Source organism: Mesoplodon densirostris, chromosome 9, assembly GCF_025265405.1.
Source record: "Mesoplodon densirostris isolate mMesDen1 chromosome 9, mMesDen1 primary haplotype, whole genome shotgun sequence".
In the NCBI taxonomy this organism is placed as follows: Eukaryota; Metazoa; Chordata; class Mammalia; order Artiodactyla; family Ziphiidae; genus Mesoplodon; species Mesoplodon densirostris.
This window is the reverse complement of record NC_082669.1, coordinates 25,690,799-25,710,100: the sequence shown is the minus strand read 5'-3', so window position 1 is coordinate 25,710,100 and position 19,302 is coordinate 25,690,799. Positions and strand designations below refer to the sequence as shown.

The 19,302-nt window shown below is 42.6% G+C and overlaps 1 protein-coding gene across 2 annotated transcripts in view; it reads right to left on the bottom strand.

Annotated features, from left to right (window-relative positions):
• The window catches only part of BLVRA (biliverdin reductase A), a 60,070-nt gene extending 56,207 nt beyond the window's left edge, over positions 1 to 3,863 (bottom strand). The window contains exon 1 of one of the 2 annotated variants that reach the window (XM_060108583.1): positions 3,514 to 3,863. The gene's annotated coding sequence lies outside the window, so the exon portion shown is untranslated. The remainder of the gene's footprint in view (positions 1 to 3,513) is intronic. The other variant, XM_060108582.1, reaches the window with a different exon arrangement.
• Positions 3,864 to 19,302: the final 15,439 nt, after the last annotated feature.

Below are 19,302 nucleotides of genomic sequence, written 5' to 3'. Positions count from 1 at the left end.
GCACACTCTCAAGGCTCTGCCTCCCAGGCTTGACCTTTAAACGTATAACAATTTTCATTCATACAGAGATAAAAAGTTGCACAACAGAGAATCACATTCCTCTTGTTGGAGGTTTACAGCAGACCTACCTGGACAGCTGCAAGAACATCCCCTTCCCGGTCTGGCCCACCAAGAAGTTCGCAACAACCTGCCACACCCCCTCCCCTCTGAAGCCTGAATTCTAACTTGGGGGTAAGATGGTTCTTTGGGACACAAGCCACCATCTTCTCTGTCTGCTGGCTTTCCAAAGAAGCTGCTATTCCTTGCCCTAACACTTTATCTCTCAATTTAGTGGCCTGTCATGCAGCTGAACAGTAAGAACTTGGACTCGTAACAAAGGGAGAGGCTGGTGAACTTATCCCCCATCTGCTGGGCTGCTGCTGTGACAGTGGCCGCATTCTGCCAGGGCCACAGCAGCCCTGGAGGGCGGCTCCTCCTCCAGGGCTCCCACCCACCCACCCAGCCCCCACTTCCAAGCTCTGGTATCCCACTCCCTTCCCTGCCCCTTCTGGCCAGGGTGGGGATGGCACCCCGCCAGGCGTCCTCCCCCAGTGTCGCAATGTCATTTGCTGGTTCCCCGAATCCTACCCCCTCTTCTATGGAGTCCCCTCAAAAGTGTCTTGCATTTTTGTGGGTTTTTTCCTGTTTCCATCCTAACTGATATACTTGCCCACCAAAATCTCACCGTAAATGAATCGTACAGCCAGGACTAAACAGCTTCCTTAGCTTAAGCTACGCCTCTCTTTCGATCTCAGTCCTTCTCCTACGTGCAAACTGGAATATGAACCTCTTTAGTGAGCGTCATGAATAATTTAGCAATTTCCGTTAACCCAAGTGGTCTCAACCAACACTGCTGATTGTCATGATGAGAAGCAGGGGCGGGGGGTGGTGAGCCGGCACGCTGCTAAACATCTTCTAATATACGGGACGGCCCTCCCCCAACAAAGTTATCCAGCCCCAAATATCAACAGTGCCAAGGATGAGGAACCCTGGATTACTCCTCATGCGGAATGAACCACAGCTGTGACTTTCCTCCTCTCCGAAATGCTCTCTCAGATGCCTATAACCACTGCCCCAATGCCAGGCCACTGGCAGAAGTACGGGAGGAGGATTAGGGAGATGGTGACCTTCTCGGATGGGGCCAGGTGCTGGCCTGAGAGGTCCAAAGGTTAAGATAAAAGCGACCCTTGCCCCCAGACTGGATTTTCCTTTCTTGGAGGGAGCTGATACCTTGGGGCCTACCAAGGAAAATAAAATGGCTACATGGGGCAAAGGTCTGGAAATATACACATCAAAATCTTAACTGCAATTATGTCTTTGAGTGGTGAAATTTTTAGTGATTGTTTCTTTTTTCTTTTTTTTTTTTTTTTTTTTTTTTTTTTGCGGTATGCGGGCCTCTCACCGCTGTGGCCTCCCCCGCTGCGGAGCACAGGCTCCGGACGCGCAGGCTCCGGACGCGCAGGCCCAGCGGCCATGGCTCACGGGCCCAGCCGCTCCGCGGCATGTGGGATCCTCCCAGACCGGGGCACGAACCCGTATCCCCTGCATCGGCAGGCGGACTCTCAACCACTTGCGCCACCAGGGAGGCCCGATTGTTTCTTTTTGCTTATCTATATATTTTAAATTTTGCTATAAAGGTAACATTTATATTTTTATTCAAAACTCTAAAAAAAGTTATAAATTATGCCATATTCACTGACTCCATCCCTCCCAGCCCCAGTTCCTCAACTGAGTAGACTTTCACATGGCAATATATCAGGGTGCTCTAATAATGAAGTACAGAAAGCTGTCTTTCTAGCTAATTATAAGGAATGGCTCTACTTCCTCCAAGGCCATTCATATTTGAGGAATGAATGAGGGAAGTATGTTTCAAACGACAGGAACAATGCAAATGACCAAGTTTACTTTCCTAGAGACAAATTTGAGACTCAACTAGAAAAACAATACAGACCTGCAATGTCCTATAAGGCAGCCACTAGACACACACTGTTTTTAAATTGAAGTAGTACAGTGGATTTACAATGTTGTGCCAGCCTCTGCTATACAGCAAAGTGACTCAGTTATACACATAAATACAGTCCTTTTCTAAATATTCTTTTCCATTATGGTTTATCCTGGGAGGCTGGATATAGTTCCCTGTGCTATACAGTAGGACCTTGTTTATCCATTCTAAATGTAATAGTTTGCATCTACCAGCCCCAAAATACCAGTCCATCCCTCTCCCTCCCCGTCCCCCTTAGCAACTATAAGTCTGATCTCTATGTCTGTGAATCTATTTCCGTTTTGTAGGTAGGTTCATTCGTGTCATATTTTAGATTCCACATATAAGTGATATCATATGGTATTTGTCTTTCTCTTTCTGACTTAACTTCACTTTGTATAATAGTCTCTAGTTGCACTCATGTTGCTGCAAATGGCATTATTTCACTCTTTTTTATGGCTGAGTAGTATTCCATTGTACAGATGCACCACGTCTTCTTTATCCATTCACCTGTCGATAGACATTTAGGTTGTTCCCACGTTTTGGCTATTGTAAATAATGCTGCTATGAACATGGGGTGCACGTATCTTTTTGAATTATAGTTTTGTCCCCGGTATGTGCCCAGGAGTGGGACTGCTGGATCATATGATAATTCTATTTTTAGTTCTCTGAGGAACGTCCATATTGTTTTCCATATAGACACACACTCTTTAAATGTAAATTAATTAAATACAGAACATTTCCATTTTCACAGCAAGTTCACACTTTATTTTTTCCCCTGGACTTATTTTCTGTCTTACATTACCTCTGCTCCCAATATCCGGTTACATTTATTCTATGTTGACTTGTTACTATTCTACGTCATTTTGTTGCAAACTACCTTAGTTCCTTTGTGGAACAATTCAGGGTTATCAGTACTTTAAAATAGCTGTGTCTAGATAACCCTGTTGTTGCTGGGAGCTCAGCCTTAGTTTTTTTTTTTTAAGAGTGCACTTAATTCATGTAACCCTCAGAACAACATCTGAAATAATAAGATTTTCCAGTTTCCAAAGAGGAGAGCGCGGCCAGGAGAGCTTAAGGGACCTACGCAGGGTTCCTACCGAGGAGCAGAACCCCAGCGCGGCGGGTCCCCGGATTCCCTTCCGGCCGAGCCCTCGACACCCGCCCGCAGCAGGAGCCGAATACCTCTGCATAAAAACCGAAACCATCACCATTTTACAAATGAAACATAGATGTAATGTTTTTAATAGTTGGTCTTTGTTTACTTGAGACAGGCCCTCCCCGGGGAGCACGTCGAGATCCCGGGCCAGCGGAGCGTCCAGAACGCCAGCTCCGCGCCGGGCCCGGGCGGGGCGAGGTGGGCGGCGCCGAGGGCTCGTGGGCCCGGCAGCGGGGCGGGTGACGGCTCTCCCACTAGCATCAGTTTTCAGGCTCCTGCTTGACGGTTTTAGAAAAGCCCGACGCGACCCAGATCCCCCCCCCGCGCACCTTACCTGCCGCTGGGCGCAAAGATTGAGCTCTCCAAACCGCCTCCAGGCTCCGTGCCACCACCCTGAGCAGCCGGGCAGGAGCGCGGCTGGGATTGGCTGCCCGGTTGCGGAACTCGGGGGCGCGGGGGGAGGGGAGCCGGAGAAGGAGGAGGAGAAACGGGGCGGGGGAGTGGGGTGAGGGGAGGGGTCCCGCCTTCCGCCTGCTCCGGGGACTGCGCGGCCCCAGCGCTCTGCTGGCCTACGGAACCCGCAGGACTGGCTGTGAAGTTGTCCGGGCAGTGTCTGCAACCCAAGCTCCTGCCCTGTCCCTGCGCGAGTGGGCCGAGGGCGCGCGTCCACAGGGGAGGGGGAGCCCTAGGCGCGTGCTCCCGGGCCTGTAGAGGCGTCTGGGGCTGTGCCCTGTCCGCTAGTGGTGCGCATCGCAGCCCAGTCCTCCGGCCCCACTCACACCACGTGGAACCCGCTCGATCCTTTTAGGGTTAGTAGCCCCGGCCCAGGTGGAACAGGCAGGGAAGCCTCTCTCTCTCTCTCTCTCTCTCTCTCTCTCTCTCTCTCTCTCTCTCTCTCTCTCTCTCTCTCTCTCTCTCCCCTCTCCTCTCTCTCTCTCTCTCTCTCTCTCTCTCTCTCTCTCTCTCTCTCCCCTCTCCTCTCTCTCTCTCTGTCTCTCTCCCTCTCTCTCCCTCTCTCCCTCCCTCTCCCTCTCTCCCTCCCTCCCTCCGTCCCTCTCCCTCTCTCCCTCTCTCCCTCCCCTCTCCCCCTCTCCCCCTCTCCCCCTCTCTCCCTCCCCCCACCTCTCTCTCTCTCTCTCTCTCTCTCTCCCTCTCTCTCTCGTAAAATACACATAACATAAAATTTCCATCTTAACCATTTTTTAAGTGTACAGTTCAGTGGTATCAAATACGTTCACATCCTTGTGCAAAAATCACCTCTGTCCATCCCCGTAATTGTTTTCATCTTGTGAAATTGAAGCTCTATCCCCATTAAACAATAACTCCCTGTTATTCCTTGCCCCCAGCCCCTGGTAACCACCAGTCTACTTTCTGTCTTTATGATTTTGACTATTCTAAGCACCTCATATAAGTGGGATCATACAGTATGTATCTTTTTCTGACTGGGTAATTTCATTTAGCATAATGTCCCCAAGGTTCATGCATGTTGAAAACATACTGCAGAATCTCTTTTTAAGACTGAACAATATTCCATTGTATGTATATCCACGTTTTGCTTATCCGTTCATCCACTGATGGACACTTGAGTTGCTTCCACGGTTTAGTTATTACGAATAATACTGCTATGAACATGGGTGTACAAATATCTCTTTGCGACCCTACTTTCAGGGTATATGCACAGAAGTGGAATTGCTGAATCATATAGTAATTCTATCTTTAATGACTTGAGGAAACACCATACTGTTTTCCATAGTGACTGTACCAATTTCCACCAGTAGTACACCAGGGTCCCAATTTCTCCATGTCCTTGCAAACACTGATATTCTATTTTTTTGATAGCAGCCATCCTAATGGGTGTAAGGTGGTATCTCATTGCAGTTTTGATTTGCATTTCCCTAATGATTGGTGATGTTGAGCGTCTTTTCATGTGCTTATTAGCCATTTGTATCTTTTCTTTGGGGAAATATCTATTCAAGTCTTTTGCTCATTTTGAATCCGGTTATTAAGTTTTGTTGTTAAGTTTTAGGAGTTCTCTATATATTCTGGATATTAATCTTTTGTCAGATATATGATTTGCAAATATTTTCTCCCATTGTATGGGTTGCCTTTTTACTCTGTTGATGCATAAAATTTTTAAATTTTCATGAAGTCCAGTTTGTCTATTTTTCCTCTTGTTACCTGTGCCTTTGGTGTTATGTCCAAGGAATCATTACTAAATCCAGTGTCATGAAATATTTTCTTCTATTGTTTTAGGTCTTACATTTAGGTCCTTGATCCGTTTTGAGCTAATTTTTGTATATGATTCTTTTTTATTTTTGGCCACGCCACACAGCATGCAGGATTAGTTCCCCAACCAGGGATTGAACCTGTGTCCCTTGCAGTGGAAGCATGGAGTCCTAACCACTGGACCACCAGGGAGTTCCCTATGATTCTTTTTCATTGTGGATAACCAGTTTTTCCATCAACAATAGTTGAATAGACTGTCCTTTCCCCATTGAATGGCCTTGGCTCTGTTGCCAAAAATCATTTGACCACATTCAGGGGTTTATTTTTCGGTTCCCTATTCTATTCCATTGGTCAATATCTCTGTCTTTATGCCAGTACCACACCGTTTTTTTGGTTTTGTTTTGTTTTGTTTTGCAGTACGCGGGCCTCTCACTGTTGTGGCCTCTCCCATTGCGGAGCACAGGCTCCGGACATGCAGTCTCAGCAGCCATGGCTCACGGGCCCAGCCGCTCCGCAGCATGTGGGACCTTCCTGGACCAGGGCACAAACCCATGTCCCCTGCATTGGCAGGCAGACTCCCAAGCACTGTGCCACCAGGGAAGCCCTACCACACCGTTTTGATTACTGTAGCTTTGTAATAAGTTTTGAAATCAGGAAATCAGGGGTAAAGTTCCACTTTAGCTCCTTTTCAAGATTGTTTTGGTAATTTGGGGTCCCTTGAAATTCCACATGAATTTTAAGGTGGGTTTTTCTATTTCTGCAAAAAACATTGTTGGAATTTTCACATGGATTGCTTTGAATCTGTAGATTACTTTGGGTATTATTGACATTTTAACAATATTAAGTCTTTCACTCCATGAACATGGGATGCTTTTCCATTTATTTGTCTTCTTTAATTTCTTTCAGTCTACGGCCATACCACCCTGAATGCACCCAATCTCATCTAATTTCTTTCAGCAATGTTTTGTGTTTTGTAGTTTTCATTGTACAAATCTTTCACCTCCTTGGTTAAGTTAATTCCTTAGTATTTTATTCAGTTTGCTGGTGTTATATATAGACTTGTTTTTGTAATTTCTTTTCAGATAGCTCATTGTCAGTGTATAAAAACGCAACTGATTTTTGTGTGTTGGCTTTATAACTTGCTACCTTGCTGAAAATTTACAAGTTCTAACAGTATTTTTTTGTGGATTTGGGTTTTCTATATATTAGATCATATAATCCATGAACAGAAGTAACTTTACTTCTTCCTTTCCAATTTGGATGCCTTTTCTTTCTTTTTTTTTGCTTAATTGCACTGTCTAGAATTCCAGTATTGTGTTGAATTGAAGTGGTGAAAGTGGGCACTCTTGCCTTTTTCCTGGTCTTAGAGGAAAAGCTTTCAGTCTTTCACCATTGAGTCTGATGTTCACTGTGAGTTCTTCATAAATGGCTTTTATTATGATGAGGTAGTTTTCTTTTATTCTAGCTTGTTGAGTATTTTTATCATGGAAGGATGTTGAATTTTTTCAAATTCTTTTCCTGCATCAATTGGAGTGATCATGTGGTTTTCCCCCTTCATTACATTGATTGATTTTCATATGTTGAACCATCCCACTTGGTTATGGTGTATAATCCTTTCAATATGCTGCTGAATTCTGTTTTCCTAGTATTTTGGTGAGCATTTCTGCAACAATGTTTATAAGGGATATTGATCTGTAGTTTTCTTTTTGTAGGGTGCCTTTGTCTATCTTTGTTATCAGGGTAATAGTTGGCTCATAGTTAGGGAGTATTCCCTCCTTTTCTTTCTTTCTTTCTTTTTTTTTTTATTTTTGCAAATTTTAGAAGAATTAGTATACTTCTTTAAATGTTGGTAGGATTCACCAGTGAAGCCATCAGGTCCAGGACATTTCTTTGTGGGGAGAGTTTTTATTACTGATTCAATCTCCTTACTAGTTATAGGTCTTTTCAGACTTTCTATTTCTTCATAATTTAGTCTTGGGAGGTTTTGTGTTTCTAGGAATTTGTCCATTTCATTTAGATTCTTCAATTTGTTGTTGTACAAGTGTCCATAGTACTCTCTTACAATCCTTTTTATTTCTGTAGAATCAGTAGTAATGTCACTACTTTCATTTCTAATTATAGTAGTTTGAGTCTTTTCTCTCTTTTTCTTAGTCCATGTAGTTAAAGGTTTGCCAATTTTGCTGATCTTTTAAAAGAACTAACTTTTGGTGTTATTGATTTTCTCTATTGTTTTTATATTCTCTATTTCATCTACCTCTGCTTGAATCTTTATTGTTTCCTCTCTTCTGCTAGCTTTGAGTTTGTTCTTCTTTTTCCAGTTCCTTCTGTTGTAAATTTAGGTTGCTGATTAGAAATCTTTTTCGTTTTTTTTTTTTTTTTTTTTTTTTTTTTTTTTTTTTTTTTGCTGTATGCGGGCCTCTCACTGTTGTGGCCTCCCCCGTTGCGGAGCACAGGCTCCGGATGCGCAGGCTCCGGACGCGCAGGCTCAGCGGCCATGGCTCACGGGCCCAGCCGCTCCGCGGCATATGGGATCCTCCCAGACCGGGGCACGAACCCGTATCCCCTGCATCGGCAGGCGGACTCTCAACCACTTGCGCCACCAGGGAGGCCCTCTTTTTCGTTTTTAATGTAAGCATTTATAGCTATAATTTTCCCCCTTAGCACTGCCTTTGCTGAGTCCCATAAGTTATGGTATATAATGTTTTCATTTTTATTCATCTCTAAGTATTTGTTAATTTCCCTTATATTTTCTTTCTTGTTCCATTGGGTGTTTAAATGTATAGTGTTTAATTTCCACAATTTTGTGAATTTTCCAATTTTCTTTTTTTTTCTTTTTTTTTTTTTTTTGCAGTACGGGGGCCCCTCACTGTTGTGGCCTCTCCCGTTGCGGAGCACAGGCTCCGGACGCACAGGCTCAGCGGCCATGGCTCACGGGCCCAGCCGCTCCACAGCATGTGGGATCTTCCCAGCCGGGGCACGAACCCATGTCCCCTGCATCGGCAGGCAGACTCTCAACCACTGCGCCACCAGGGAAGCCCCCAATTTTCTTTTTTTATTGATTTCTAACTATGTCCATTGTGGTCAGAGAAGATACTTTGTATATCTACCTTTTCAAACCTACTGAGACTTAATTTTCAGCCTAACATATGGTCTATCCTGAAAAATGTCCAATGTGCACTTGAGAAGGCGTAGTCTGTTGTTGAGTAGAGTGTTCTGTGTATAACTATTAGATCCGTTGGTTTATTGTGTTAAGTCCTCTATTTCCTTAGTTATATTCTGCCTTATTTTTAGCCATTATTGTGAGTGGGGTATTGAAATCTTCAACTATTGATATTGTTGTAGAACTGTCTATTTCTCCCTTCAATTTTATCAGTTTTTGCTTCATATATTTTGATGTTCTGTAATGAGGTGTGTATATGTTTATAATCAGTAAATCTTCTTGCTTTACTGAATCTTTTATTAACATATAATATCCTTTTTGTTACTTATATCTTTTTTGATTTAAAGTCTATTTTGTCGATATTATTACAGCCATATCTGCTCTCTTTTGGTTACTATTTTCATGGACTATCTTTCCCATTCTTTCACTTACAACATGTTTGTATTTTTGGATCTCAAGTGCATCTCCTGTTAACAGCATATAGTTGCATCATATTTTTTTATCCATTCTGCCAATCTGGGTCTTTTGATTGGAGAGTTTAATCTATTTACATTGAAAGTAATTACTGATAATGTGGCTCTTTTGGGTTTGGGGGGGTTAATGTTGATTTTTATTTATTTATTTGGCTGCATTGGGTCTTAGTTGTGGCACATGGGATCTTCGTTGTGGCATGAGGGATCTTTCGTTGCGGTGTGAGGGCTTCTCTCTAGTTGTGGCACACGGGTTCCAGAGCACACGGGCCCAGTAGTTGCAGCATGTGGGTTCTCTAGTTGTGGTGCTCAGGCTCCAGAGCGTGTGGGCTCAGTAGTTGTGGCTCATGGGCTTAGTTGCCCTGAGGCATGTGGGATATTAGTTCCCTGACCAGGGGTTGACCGCTTTTCCCCTGCATTGGAAAGTGGATTCTTAACCACTGGACCACCAGATAAGTCCCGAGGCTCTTTTCTTATTATGTTAGTTGTTTTCTATATGCCTTATAGCTTTTCTGTCTCTCATTTCCTGCATTACTATCTGCTTTTGTGTTTAGTTGATAGTGAAATGTTTAAATTTCCTTTTATGTATAGTCTATAGCTATTTTTTTTTGTGGCTACCATGAGGATTACATTTAACATCCTAAAGTTATAACATTCTAATTTATACCAGCTTAACTTCAATAACATACAAAAACTCTGCTTCTTTACAGCTCTATCTCCACCTCTTTCAGTTGTTGATGTCACAAAATTATAACTTTATAGATTATGTGCCCCAAAACATAAACTAATAATTATTTTAAATCATGTAGAAAACAAAAAGTACAGTTACAAACCATTGTTACAGTGATATAGCTTTTATGATTGCCCTTGTATTTATCTTTACTGAGATCTTTATTCCTCCATACAGCTTTAAGTTACTGTCTGGTGTCCTCTTTTCACCTTACAGGACTCCCTTGAGCATTTCTTGCAGGGCAGATCTAATGGTTACAAACTCTCTCAGTTTTTGTTTATCTGAGATTGTCTTGATTTCTTCCTCACTTTTGAAGATAGTGTTTGCCAGATTTAGGATTCTTATTGATATCTTTTTTTTTCTTTTAGCACTTTGAATATATCAGCCCACTTCTGGCTTCCAAGTTTTCTGATGAGAAATTTGCTGATAATCTTTTTGACAATCCCTAGTATGTGATGATTTTCTTCTCTCTTGGCTGCTTTTAAGATTATCTCTTTGGCTTTTGTAAGTTTGATTATATGTATCTTGGTATGGATCTCTTTGAGTTCATTTTACTTGGAGTTTGTTGAATTTCTTGGATGTTTATATTCATGTCTTTCAACAAATTTGTGAAGTTTTCAACCATTATTTCTTCAAATATTCTCTCTACCCCTTCCCTTCTCTATTATTCTTCTTGGACACCCACATACATATATTCTTCTGCTTGATATTATCCTGTATGTCCCTTAGGCTATGTTCGCTTTTCAATTTTTTCTTTCTGTTCCTCATACTTGATAATTTTAATTGTCCTGTCAAGTTCTTCTGCCTGTTAAAATCTGCCTTTGAATCCGTCTCATGATTTTTTTATTTCAGTCATTGTACTTTTCAGCTCGAGAATTTCTATTTTATTTCATTTTAGGCTTTCTATGAATTGGTATTTCCATTTTGCTCACACATTGTTTTCTTGACATTTTCCACATCTTCCTTTAGTTCTTTGAGCATCATTAAGACAGTTGTTTTAAAGATTTGTCTAGTATATCCGTCTTTAGGTCTTTTTCAGGGACAATTTCTGTTGATTTCTTTCCTTTGAATGGGCTATACTTTTCTGTTTCTCTGTACGCTTTGTGATTTTTTTGTAGAACTTTGATTATTTGAATCTAATAATGTAGTAATGCTGGAAATCAGATCTTCCCCCTTCCCCAGGGTTTACTGATTTCTCTTATTGTTGTTGTTTTTGTTTATTTATTTTTTAATTGTTGTAGGTTGTCTGTGTTGTGAGGATCAGCCTAAGGTGTAAATTTAAGGTCTTCTCAGATCTTTCTTGAGCCTTTCCCTGGGCATGTGTGCTCACTTTCCAATTTTCCCCCTTATAGGCAGTTGTTTTTTATGTCCTAGTCTTTAATGTCTGGCTCCCAAAGGGGGAAAAAGCAAAAACGGCAGGGAGGGGGAAAGGCATTGGCCCTTTTCAACCCCTGGACATCACTTCAGTTGGGGAGGAGGGGCTTGCCAAAATGAAGGGAGGTGAAACGACAATGGCAGCCCACCTCTTTGACTACATTTCTATGATCATAAGCAGCAGTGATCAGAGCACAGATATTTGGAGGACAGGCTCCTGACTCCTGCAACCTGTGTGTAAGCTGCTCCAGCCACATGTACACAGCTGACTGCCATGCAGCTGGGGATGGGGGATGGGTAGCTGCTACTGTGCTAGGAGCTGAAATTGACCGAAATTAACCACTATTTACCGTCCAAATCTTCCCCTGGAAGTTGAAAGCCTTCAGCAGACCTCAGAGTTCCTAAATAGTTACCACAGACAGATTCTGACAGTATAATTGCTTTCTAGGTGGGGAGACAGATTCTTGGTGCTTCCTACTCCACTATCTTCCCAGAATCAGGACTCTGACCTGTTAGGTTGACTGGTATTTCCCTCAACAAAGAGTTTTCATCCTTTATCCTATGACCTGGAAAATCTGCTTAACTAAGTGAGAAGAGAGAAGGCAAGTCTTTTTATCTTGGCTTTAAATTTTTATCCCCAGCCCATACCTGTGTCCTGAACTCCATACTCCTCTATCAGTGGTCTACTTAATATCTCCTCTTGGATATCTGAAATACATCTCAATATGTCAAAATCTGTGCCCCCTGGGCCTCCCTGGTGGCGCAGTGGTTAAGAGTCCGCCTGCCGATGCAGGGGATACGGGTTCGTGCCCCGGTCTGGGAGGATCCCACATGCTGCGGAGCGGCTGGGCCCGTGAGCCATGGCCGCTGGGCCTGCGCATCCGGAGCCTGTGCTCCGCAACGGGAGAGGCCACAACAGTGAGAGGCCCGCATACCGCAAAAAGAAAAAAAAAAAAAAAAAATCTGTGCCCCTGATCTTTTCCCGAATTACTCTTCCCATATTATTACCAACTCCATCCTTCCAGTTGTTCAGCTCCAAAACCTGGTGTTATCCTTGACTCATCTTTCTCTCACATCCCACATCCATGGGACAAGAAATTCTGTTGGATAGAGTCTCCTAGCATATACAGTCTGACCACTTCTTACCATACATCCTTCATCTCCCACCTGAGTCACTGAAGTCTTCTCCTTCCTGGCCTTCCTGTAGTTTATCCCCACACAGTAGCCAGAGTGACCTTGAAAAAATGAAAGGTCATGTCCCTCTTCTGCTCAAAGCGTCCAGTGGTTTCCTCTTTAATTCAGAGTAAAAGCCAGAACTCTCACAACGCCCCTCAAGGCCCTAGACGATGTGCTCCTCCATTACTCCTGCAACCTGAATACTACTCTCCTCTCCTTGGCTGATCCAGTTACTCTGGCCTTCTTGCTATTCCTTGAACGGGCAGGCAGGCTTCTGCTGTAGGGCCTTTGCACTAGCTGGTCCCTCTCTGGAATGCATGGCTAATTCCCATTTCCTGATCTTTGCTCAAATTCCATCTCAGTGAGAACTATCCTTGCCACCTTATTCAAAATTATCACCTGCTCTACTCCTGACTTCCTTAATTTGCTTAATTCTTCTCATAGCCCTTGTCATCGCCTCATATACTCTATTATTTATTTATTTACTATGATTATTGTTTATTATCTGTCTCTTCCATCCACCTACCCCTGCCTCTTGGGCCACGATATGCCCTTTCTTTTTTTTTTTTTTTTGTGGTATGCGGGCCTCTCACTGCTGTGGCCTCCCCCGTTGCGGAGCACAGGCTCCGGACGCGCAGGCTCCGGACGCGCCGGCTCAGCGGCCATGGCCCACGGGCCCAGCCGCTCCGCGGCATATGGGATCCTCCCAGACCGGGGCACGAACCCGTATCCCCTGCATCGGCAGGCGGACTCTCAACCACTTGCGCCACCAGGGAGGCCCCGTCCTTTCTTGAAAATAAGAAAAAAAGCTGCCACCAGAGATATGCTACATTTTCACTGGCAAGGCCTAGATCATAGGCCAAACTCTGGGGTCCGAATGTGAGATCATTTTAAATAAACCACATGGAGAAGAGGTGGTTCCCCACAAGGAAATGCTGGGTTCTGTTTCTAGGAGAAGAGATGCTGGTTAGGCAAAACCCGCAGGTGTTCACTTGCTGAGACTAGCACACCCAGAAGAACTTTGGGAGAGTCTGTGAGAGGGGCCACATGTGTCCTTGAGTGTAGCATGTAAGGACGAGACTACCAACACCCTAACTTTCTTGTAATGATGTGTCATGAATTATCTTAATCCCTGTGTAGTCTGATTTTTTTGTTCATTTTCTACTCCTTTCTTGAGTAAGAACTTCCCATGATACAAAGTAGTAACCTTCTCCAACCTGAAGGGCTTTGTGATAGGTTGCAGGGGTCAGTAGCAGGCTGCCTCAGGCCACAAGTAGTAGGAAGCCCCCACTCAAACAGCATTAAACAATAAGGAGCTGCGTTAGGGCTCCAGCTCCATTTCTCTGTCATTCCCTTTGCTCTTTTTTCCCCCCTATGAATGACAGATTTTTATAGATTTTGATTAAGACATCAGGATACAGTAGATGTGCAATTCTAGGACCAGATCTCCGAGGATATAAGAAGGACTCAAAGGGGAGGGATGATTTGGTGAGGAAAACTCTGAGGAGTTCTTGCTGTGCTGTGAATTCCCCTTCTCCCCGTTGGAGGGAAGCTGCAGCCAGCCTATTTCCCTCATGTCATGCCTCCAGGCTTCCAGAACACCGCTTGGGGAACTTGATAAGTGTGTCAGTAACTTGAAGAACTCTCTGGACTGTCATCTACTCTCACCTGGGAAAGACAGGCTGCGGACAGCTGTGGGGGCAGAGCTGGCAGTGTGATGCTCTGCTGGAGCTGGTCAGCACGCACAGAGGGTTGGTTCATAGGATGCATTCGTGTTTCCCGTGGCCAGGGGTGGGACATTCAGAAGAGGCGGTCCTCCTGCTTCCAGTCCAATAAAGCTGCCTAGGGGGGCAGAGGGATCCTCTCAGGAAGAAGCTGGAGGCAAATGTCAGATTTGTAGGGACTGAGGAAGGAGTTACAATACATCTGCCTAGAGCAGGAGAATTTCTGGAGAGAGGTCCTTGGTGAAGGTCACCTCCAAAGAGTTTGTAAAAATCGCAGTCCGAAATTAAGATCATGTATGTAATGTCTCAAAATCTTCTAATAGGAACTGTTCAATTAGGTTCCATTTTTTATTTCTTGCCAGTCAGAACCCTTTCAGGATCTCTCTCTTTCACAGAATCAGCAAGTTGCTTATAAATTCATTTTACTCTATTGGAGAAAGTTTGCAAGTGAGAGGTATTTTTTCCCCCTGCATTTTGTTCCATCCAAATGTCAAGACCTATTTGATTTTAAGACTCAAGAGATAATGACTTCTACTTGTGGTCCCTTACCAGAAGTGCAGAATCACTGAGATTACCAGAGTGGTTAAAGTTTTCAGAAGAAACCTCTATTTAAACTACTCAGTTTTATATTTTCCTAAGCCTCTCCCAATACAAAGGTCCCTGTAGCCTTAGCCCAACCTGTGATAACTTCATTTTAGGGCAGATCAAAACACGTTGGCTCCAAGCTCCAGTTCCCTCTCCCCAAGGACATCTGAGTGCAATTTTAAGGCCTTATTTAACCCATTGGTTAGAATTAGTCTCATGGCTCCATCTAACTCCATGACTGGCTAGGAAATATGGGGGACCAAATGGAATGTTTGGTGGGTCTTACTCTCTCTGCCGTCTAAGGGCATAATGGAGTCCATCATTCTACAAATATTTATTGAGCACATGCTCTATAGCACTGATACAAAGTACTGGGAAAACATGTGAAAGAAACAGTTCTAGATGGCATTGCTCTGAGGACGTTGTAGTTTTGGAAGAATCTCAGACAGAGGCAGGAGATTGCAGTATCCTGCATGCATTGGCCTGTTATGAACCCCTCTGAGATACCACCAGAAGAGGGGGACACTGCATAGAGTCCTGCATGTGTAAGTAGGAATGGTCAGCTAGAAAAAAACGGAGAGTAAATGCAAATGTGACTGTATTTGTACACAGGCAGGAGACGTTTGAGGACATCAGAAATATATCTACATATTCTAAAATTATGGATGTAGGGAACACACAGCTGGGAAGGGATTACCATATTTTCCATTATATCAGAAGAAATCCTTGTGCCCATCTGGATCTCCTTTAAGATTTGGAGGGACCCCTCCCTTCCCAGAGGATACTACTTAGGAAAACCTACCGCCTTTCTGTAAAAGGAAGCAGTGATTTCAAGTGCTGTTTAAATTGCCTACCCAGAAAAATGGTTCAGCTACTGCCCCATCAATTTACCTCTCCACCCGCTTCGTCTTCTTTTGTAACCTACCTTGGGATTCTTTATTGACTCCTTTTGCTGACCCACATTTTCTTTTCTCCCTGCAACATGTAATTACCAATGCTAAATACTCGCAGCTCTGGTATGGCATACCCACTTTTGTTCCCACCAGCTGGGCAAGCATCAGGGTCGTGGGTGGACTGTTATGGGTTGAATTGTGTCCCCTAAAAAAGATCTGTTGATGTCCTAACTCCCAGTACCTCAGGACTTGACCTTATTTGGAGATAGAGTCTCAACAACAGAGGTATTCAAGTGAAAATAAGGTCCTCAGCGTAGGCTCTGAGCCAATATCACCAATGTTCTTATGAAAAGGAGAAATTTGGACAGACGTACACAGGAAGAAGATGGCCATGTAAAGACAGAGAATTGTAGCATTATGTCTACAAGCCAAGAACACCAAAGATTTCCAGCAAACAATATGAAGCTAGTAATAAGCAAGGAAAAATACATCCTCTAAAGTTTCATAGGAAACATGGCCCTGCCGATACCTTGGTTTCAGACTTCTAGCTTCCAGAATTGTGAAACAACAAATCTGTGTTGTTCTCAACCACTCAGTTTGTGATATTTACTTATGGCAGCCCATACAAAGCTACTACAGTCTGCGTATACCAATGCCAGTTATATGAGTTATTGTAATTATGTAATTTAATTAAACGTGTCAACCAAAGAATTAATGCAAGAAGGTGTAAGCTGAATGCTTTGAAAGACTTGATAGAAGTGAGTCTTTGAAAAACCTGCTATTGAATTAGATGTGGGCAAGCAAATGTAATTTATTGGAAGAAAAAAATGTAGGGTCCTGCCCTCAAGTTGCTAAAAACAAATCTTTCATGATGCCTGGTGTGGTTCATGCAAGAAAGATGATATAAAACTCTAGTCATCAGTCATATACTCAAATGAATGCCTTGAATCTATAGAAAAGACTGGCAAACAAATATACATTTATGTGTTTTAAGTTAAAATATGTGAGATATATGCATATCACTTAAAAGTAATTCTCTCCCTTGATTCTTTTGGTTAATTGGTCATTTACATGCAGACTACACGAGTAAGAGGACCTCAACTGTATTGTTGTAGAGGGTTTGGAACTAGATATGAGTTCGAAACGTGGTTCAATGAGCTGTGCATCTTGTGACAGTTTCCAAATTTTTTTCTAAGTTTTAGTTACCTCATTTGTATAAAATGGGAATAATAATACCTATGAATCACATGGTGAAATTAAATGATACGATGTATTTAAATTGTCTAGCAGCATTAGATGTTTTTCTGTCAAAAGTGGGAGAAAACTCAACCTACCATGGCTTAAACAAAAAGAGCATGTATTGGCTTGTGACAATAACAAATTTCTGAAGGTAGCATTGGCTTCAGGCGGTGCCAGGCTCAATTCTGTGAGTAATGTTCCAGAACCTGGTTTCTCTGTCTACATCAATCAACTACTCCTTGTTGGCTCAGTCTTTAGACAGAATCTCCCTGACGGCTACGGAAGGCATTTTATTCATATCCTCCCAAGTTCAAGACCCGTGACTAAGAGTCCCTGCTTTACTTTTCGAGCCCCATAAATTCCTTGATTCTCAGTAGATTACATACCCACCTCTGTGTCAATCTCTATTCCAGAGGAATGCAATGATTTGATTTGGGAGGACGAGGTCTTATGCTCCACATAAAGAATGTGGACTGAGTAGGGGGAGGGGGGCTTTCTCAAGAAACAGGAACAGTATCAAGAGCAAGGGAAATGAGTTTGGGGCAGGTAGAAACACTAAATGTTCATATACTCGTTTTGAGGATGATGCCTCCTAAACAATCAGTATTAGCTACCTCTGTTGTGTCTTGCACCTCCATCCCCTAACTCAGACTTCCCTTTTGGCTCTAGTGAGAGTGCTGACTTCATGAGGGCAGATGTTCTGCTCTTCCCTCTGCTTTCAAATTCTTGGCTGTGTATCCAACCAGTCTTCCAGACCAGACTGTGGCAAATCTCCTCTGGCCCTGTTCTTCTAACTGCCTTACCCGTCACCCCCACCTACTGTTCCACTTTAGACCTCCTTTAAGGTTCAAGGTTACCCCTCAATTCTAGGATGTCAAGATGCAGTAAAGTATTAACTTCTTCATGATTTTCATGACTTTGTTCATTTAACTCTCAGCTTTATTCTTTGTCTTTCCAAACTCAAATCTTAATTTTGATTTAAGCCACATTTGGAAATGCATCTATCTCCTATCACTTGCATTGGGAAAATGGATTTTTCTACCACTTTTTCTTTAATTGTTTGGAGTAGATATCCACCCAGTAATCATAATAGGCCTTAAATTGAATACTGTGGTAGAAACTACTAATCAACCCAATATCTACTCTCCTGCTTTTGGTGCCCCAAACTTTAGCTGGGCACATGCTGCCTAGAACAGACCACATTACCTCATCTCCTTTACAGCAAGATGTGGCCATGAGATTAAGTTCTAGTTGGAAGTATGTGATTCATACAATTTCCACATCATTTCCTTAAAGGACAAGGGTGTTCCCTCAACTTCTCATTTTCCTTTCCCCCTTGGCTTTAGTACCACTAATCTATTCTTGCATGTTTCTCTTCATACATCCCTGACCAATTCAGCTCAGTTGTCCTCACTAGTTATCTTTCCTCCACCCATTCCTTCATATAGGTAATACCACCAGTTACAGTCTTGGTTCTCTTTTAGTCCATCCTGGAGTCCCACAGATTCCCAAGGCTTTTGTCATACACCATATCCTAATGACTTCCAAATGTGAACTGCCAGGGTTCATTTCTCTCTTGAGCTCCAACCCTCTATGCCCAACTGCCTATCTTATTCCAGGTGATTTCCTAAACCTATCATTCTTCTTGCGTTCATTAGTTGAAATTCTTCTATTCAGAAGAATTTCCCCTCTTCAGCTGAAATATAATATGTAGAGAAAAGGCAGGTGAATGCTTATTTATTTATTTATTTCTATTCTGTTTACAGAATACTTTGTTGGTACCCTAACAACCCCAATAGGGGTCAGTGAATTTGTTTTAAGTATCACTATGCACAGCAAAAGAAACAATCCACCAATGAAAATGCAACCTTCAGAATGGGAGAAAAATATTTTAAAACCATATATCTGATAAGAAGCTAATATCCAAAATATACAAGGAATTCATACAACTCAGTAGCAAAAAATACATAAATAATCCAATCCAAAAATGAGCAAAGGACTTGAATAGACACTTTTCCAAAGAAGACACACAAATGGCCAACAAGTACATGAAAAGGTGCTCAACATCACTAATCATCAGGAAATAGAAATCAAAACCACAATGAGATATCAGTCACTCCTGCTAAATTGCTGTTATCAGAAAGATAAGAGATAACAAGTGTTGGTGAGAATGTAGAGAAAAGGAAACCCTTGTGCACTATTGATGGAAGTGTAAGTTGATACAGCATTATGGAAAATAGTATGGAAATTCCTCAAGAAATTAAAAATAGAACTACCATATAATTCACTGTAGCATTATTCACAGTAGCCAGGACATGGAAGCAACTTGTGTCCACTGATGGATAAAAGGATAAAGAAAAAAAATTACATATGTATAATCATTATATATATGAATATTGTTCAGCCATAAAAAAGAAGGAAATCTTGCCATTTGTGACTGTGTAGATGGATCCTAGAGGCATCATGATAAGAGAAATAAGTCGGTCACAGAAAGACAAATACTGCATGGCATCACTTACATGTGGAATCTAAAAAAAAAGCCAAAC